Below are 6,252 nucleotides of genomic sequence, written 5' to 3' on the forward strand. Positions count from 1 at the left end.
GTAGAACCGTCCCAAATTTTCTTTTTATCTTTTTTTTTATAGATTTTATAGATATATATATTTTTTAGTTTTTTTTTTTAAGTGCAAAAAATTAAAATAACTAGTAGAAGAATTCACTAACCTTGAGATAAATTTCGTTTCTTTTCTCTTGCAACTCCCCGGCAACGGCGCCAAAAACTTGATGGACCCAAAATGGGTATGTTTAAAAATTTATATATCGCAAGCGCACGAATCGTCCATATAGAATAGTGATCGTAAGCAAGGATGTTGAACCCAAAGGAGTTGTCTAAAATCGAAAATGAAACTATTTTAAATCAAAAGTAATAAATTCTAGCCTAGTTCCAAAGATTGATAAGTTTTAATTAACATAAAATAAAAGAAAAAAATAAAGCTATTTAAGATAATGAAAATAAACCAATAATGAGTTGAAAATAAGTATTAAAAGAAAAGATTATTAAGATACTAGAATCCACAAAATGTAAGTTTAATAATATTTATTAGTATATTGATTCCCAAGTTTTAGTGATAGTTAAAATAATTTAAACTATCATTTTTCAAAAAAGATTTATAATTTTAAACACAAATTTCTTATAAAAAGATAAGATTTTTCTTCACTTTTCAAAATTATAATTTCAAAGCATTTAGTGTAAATCAATCTAATGAAATAACAATTAAATCAATGAACATTATTTATAAGGCAAAACATAATATTTTTGTTCTAAGCATGGATGTGTACAATTTAATGACACACCTTACACAAAGAATATTATGTTTATGCACTAATGAAGAACAAAGTGTAAATATGTTCTAACAATATAAAATACAAGATATTTAAGATGAAAGAAATATATGAAGAAGAAAAATCCAAAGACTTTGTTGCATTACAAGGGAAATCAACATACAACATAAATATTACCTAGTTACAAGTTGTTTCATCATGATCTTAATAATCTTATGAAAAAGATTAGAAGCACATAACTAGAATAGAAATTACAAAATAAAAGACATACATACTTGCAAAATGCTCTTGAAAAACCCAAATGGAAGAGAGAATGGTAGATAGAAAATGAGAGAAAAAGATGGTAACCAAAACATTAAGCACCCCAAAAATGGTCTTCAAAACCCTTATTTATAGCCAAAATGAGATTATTAAGATAATCAATTTAAATTAAGTAAATTGATTAAATTAATAATAATATGGTAAATAGGGGTAAAATGTAGGAGTGATGATGATTTTGGGGTAAAAATTGTGTAGAAAATGGGTGAAAAGTGTGGCATTTTTAGACAAAAGGGACAAAAAGTACATTATGGGCTCAAGAATTGGAGGCTTTGGCTGTTGGGCGGCTGTGGGCGTGTGGTGCCAGGCAGGCCAAAGGTGGCTAGCAGCTGATATTTGGCATAGGAGAAGGCAGGCCAAAGGTTCGGGCCTACAGGTGTATTCGGCCCACATGGGCTGGCTGGTTATGTGATGGAGGCAGCTGGGCCTTGGAGCTGGAATGGGCCGAATGGGTGGCTGTCTTGGGCAATTATGCTAGAGGCGTGAGCTTCATTGCTGGGAGGGAAATTCTGAGAGAAAAATGGGACAGGTGGCAGCTGGATGATTGATTGCTGGAAGGGAGCTGCTAGATCAATTATGCTAGGCGTTGGAGGCAAAATTTCATATGCTGAAGGAGGAATTGACTTGAGGGAAGCTTGGAGTGAAGGCCACGTGGCAGCAGACTTGGTGGCATCAATTGGTGATGCTGAGAAGAATTGATGGGCGTGGAGAAGGCAAGGAATAATTGAGCTTCATGTGATATGTGATGAAGGCAGTTGCTTGGAGATGCACGTGGGCCTAAGGTGGCAGGCCCAATTGGGAAAATGCCAATGCCATTTTTTCTTTTCTTCACAAATACCACTTTTGATTTCTTTACTTTTTTTCCAAAAATACAATATAATTCCTACAAGATAAAAATAAATTAAATAACAATCAAATATTTTCAATTATAAATAAATCATATTAATTATTTGAAAATATTGATTATAACTTAATTTAATATAGCATTTAAGTTCAAAAGAATTACATTTTTAACTTCTATCTTAACAATACAAATTTCATATAATTAAATTACAACATATTATAATAAAATATCTATAAAAACATATAAAAATCTAGAAAACTACAATAAGACTAATAAATTAAAAATTACATAAAAACTTAATAAGTTAATTAAAAACTCAAGAACTAAGCAACAATAATCATATAAAATATGGTAAAATAACTCTATTTTGTAGAGTTATCAAACATTGTTTATGCTTTTTTTAAATATATATATATATATATATATATATAATATGACAACCTTTTTAAACATAAATGATAATTTTTTAATAAAAATTAAGATTATGTATTATATATTATTATAATGATATTTTGTAATATTTAAATTTATATTAATATAAGTATTAAATGTCTAATCATGTATTAAAAATTATTATAATAATAATATTTGAATCCATAATAATATAATTACTAAAAAAATTGGATTATATAACATTATCATAATAATATTTTATAACATTTAAATTTATATTAATATAATTATTAAATATCTAGTCTTGTATTGTATATTATTATAATAATGATATTTTATAACATTTGAATTTTGAATTTATATTAAGATAATTATTATACATATAGTCTTATATTAAATATTATTATACTAATGATATTTTATAATATTTAAATTTATATTAATATAATTAATAAATATTTATTTTTAGTTAGTTTTAAAGGAATATTTCATTAAATATTTAAAATATTTCGTTAAAATTAAAAAATCAAACCGTTAAAACCAAAAATTTATGTTATCTACACACTTTTTATATAGAAGAGATATATATTTACTTCTTATGCATTCAATTGTCGAGATTATCTTTTTCTTTTCTCGCTTTATATATGTGAATATTTCTCATAACAACTGGAGAAAATTTGTTGACTTTGTGAAGAGCTTTTCTAAGCATATTGGTGGGATTTTTGCGAAACTCCTCTACACTTAGTGAATTTATGGGGAGCTTCTCTAAGCATATTAGTGGGATTTCCGCGAAGCTCCTCTACACTTAGCGAATTTATAGAGAGTTTGTCTAGGCATATTAATGGGATTTCCGAGAAGCTCCTCTACACTTAGCGAATTGATGGACTGCGTCATTAAGAATGTTGGTGAAACTTCCCCGAAGCTCATCTACACTTAGCATTTTTTAGATTTGAAGAGTAAATCTGACACTCCAGCAAACCTGTAGCCATATAACAACTTCGTCTTTGTGATAAGTTTTCCACTTTGCAAAGCTCTTGTACACAAGAAATGTTTGTGCTCAGGTTTTCTTTGCTAGTCAAGTCTCCAAGTTGTAGAATAGTAGCTTGTAATTTTATTTTGCTTAAAATTCATTGTTGCACTTCTTGTGTTTGGTGTACTAATGTTGACATCTTTTACCATCTCAGATGTCAGATTGGATTGATGACGCTAATGTTGTTGTTGGCTATTCTTCTAATGGGGTTTACCAATCTTTCGCTGAACCAACTCTTGCCTCAAGTGAAGTTGACTTGATTTGTGAGGAGGTTGCAAGACAAATGATAATAATTGATGGATTCGACCTTAAGGTGTCTTTATATCTTCCAAGAAAAATTGAATCTGCTCATGATCCTCCTTCGGGGTTTTCAAGCATTACAGAAGCTGACTTACGATATGGAGTGACATTGCCTTTCATTCTTACATAGAAGTTGTTATCCCCAAAATTTCAGTTCAATGACATGGCAATCAGAAGTGACAAGTGGCAATGCATGGTTAATAAATGGCACATTAATAGTCAATAAATGTATTGACTCTTTGAAGTTGTGATATGACTGGTCATGAAAATTATTTATCTGGTTTGGAAGTGATTTGACCAACCACGTAGAATTTTTTGTCTGACTGGTAAAGATTTTTGACTGACCAGTACAATGTTATGGCCGACCAGTGGAGTATTTTGGTCGACCGGTCATTTGTTTTGCTAGACTAGTAGACCAGAGTTGTGTCATGTTAGACCAGAGGTGTGCTAGAGGAGTGCTTTGCTTATGCCGACCGGTGAGTTGTCTTGGCCGACCAGTCACTTCGGGGATGGATTTGGTCGGTCCACGAATCATTATCTCAGAAGTTACCGTCTAGTGACTTTTCAATAAAGCCTCAGTAACAGCTTCAACCCGAATCATTCTCAACTGCTGCGGGAATCTCTCGGATATCCTGGAATAATAGCAATATTATTGTAATTTGAATTTATTTATACTTTAGTTAATTAAAGTCTGTTGGAAGAATGAAGGACCCGGTCAAAGGGATATATCTGATGTACGATCCATGAGCCTATAAATAAATCGCTCATGGCTTCATTTAGAGGGGGGCTGATCTTTTTAGATTGGGAAAAACTCTCTAGATTTGAAACTTTGGGACTGTTACTTGGGGCATTCTTGGGGCATTTTCTTGGAGCTTAGAGAGATAAAGCTTCTATTCTCTAGAGAGAGAAACTCTGTATATTTCTACTTACACTTAAGAAACTCAATTGGCTCAAGTTCATCTGATCTTAAGTGTAGGCTAAATATATCACAACTCCAAATGGATTAGGCTATTACCAATAAATTGGGGCTGAACCACTATAAAATTATTGGTGTCGTATTTTTCTATTCAAGGCTTATTGTCATTTTGACGTCTACTAGTCGTTGGCCAAAATCATGGTCAACAGAAGTTGTGTTAGATTACTTTGGTGTTGCTCCTTTCGAGTTAACCTCTAATGCTTATAGATGCATAATTGGATTATTTGTAGCTTATGTTGAACTTGGTTACAAAGAACCTATAAAGGGAGAGTGAGATAACACCACCTCATAATTTAGAATCTACATAAAAAATGGATTGACAGAGAGTAAGTAACGATTAAGAAAGATTATGCAAAACCAAGATGGTGAATGATCTTCTTCAACTTTGATGAACCTTCAAAACCCTTATAGAACCACCACTTTGAGCAAATCCTTAGAACAAAATCAAAACAACAAATCCAAGGATTATACATGTTTCTTAATGCTGTCCTAATACTCTACTTTCTAGCAACCATTGATGCCTCAGGCCTTTTCTAGGAGAAAATGAGGATTGAGATTGCACAAGCCTTAAACTCACAAATTCAACCACTTTATTTATGAGTTTCTTGGAGAAAACTTGAGATTCTTGGAGCAAGAGAGAAAGAGAGTGGTTAGAGAAAGTGATCAAATCTTCCAAAACTCTATTTTGACCCTTATATAGAGTAGGCACTGTCACTAGGTCTAACCAATAGAATTAGACTTATAAAACACGTCATTTGGAACTAATTTACGTAAGTCGTATGAACTCTGTAGGCGAAGCATCACCTGCTTGCAAGGATTTTTGACACCCTAAGCATCAGGCGATGCTATGCCATTTGAGTGGTGACGCATCGCCACCCTATCTGATGTTGGACCCTTCCAAAGGTCCTAAAAATTCTGCAAATGTTACCAAAATTTTTGGGAACCCGTAGACACCCCCATGCATCACTTTGGACCCCAAAACACATTTTTTAAGTGCCTACAATTGAAACTCAAATTTCACATCATCACTATGTGAAATTCACAATGTGTTTATACCTAGCTTGTATTTTAACACTTATACTTTGTATTTAACCAATCATAAAAATCCCCCACTTGGTTAAATACAAGACTCATTCTCTAGCTTAAACAGTTTCAGTGCATAAAATAAAGTACCTTTCAGTTTGAACTTTTCCGTAGTGAAAATACCACAAAGTCCTATAGAAATCATTAGTCGATTAAAAGCTTGAACCAAGTATTCCATATGATAAAACAAGTGAGACCACACACACCTCCACCACATCTTTTGTTTTCCCACTTTCTCGATTAGCACTATCATGGTCATGTGCTCACTTCTTCGTGAACTTTCCGGAGAGAAACTCCAACTCCCATGAAAGGCAGCATGTAACGCCCTACTTCCTTAGAGAAGTTACTAAGTGAGTCTAAAATGTGCTTTTTACTCGCTAATCGAGGTTTTAAGTCAAAACTATAATTAAACCATAAACAGAGTCATAAACTTTGAAAATAATTCCATTTACTAAAAATCATAAAGCGTTTAACATTTGGGATCCCAAAATACTGTTTAGAAATATTTACAACTCAAAAATATAATCAGAGTCGGCTAAAAGACAATATCTAGGTTTAGTACAATCATC

Source organism: Humulus lupulus, chromosome 6 (assembly GCF_963169125.1).
Source record: "Humulus lupulus chromosome 6, drHumLupu1.1, whole genome shotgun sequence".
NCBI lineage: Eukaryota > Viridiplantae > Streptophyta > Magnoliopsida > Rosales > Cannabaceae > Humulus > Humulus lupulus.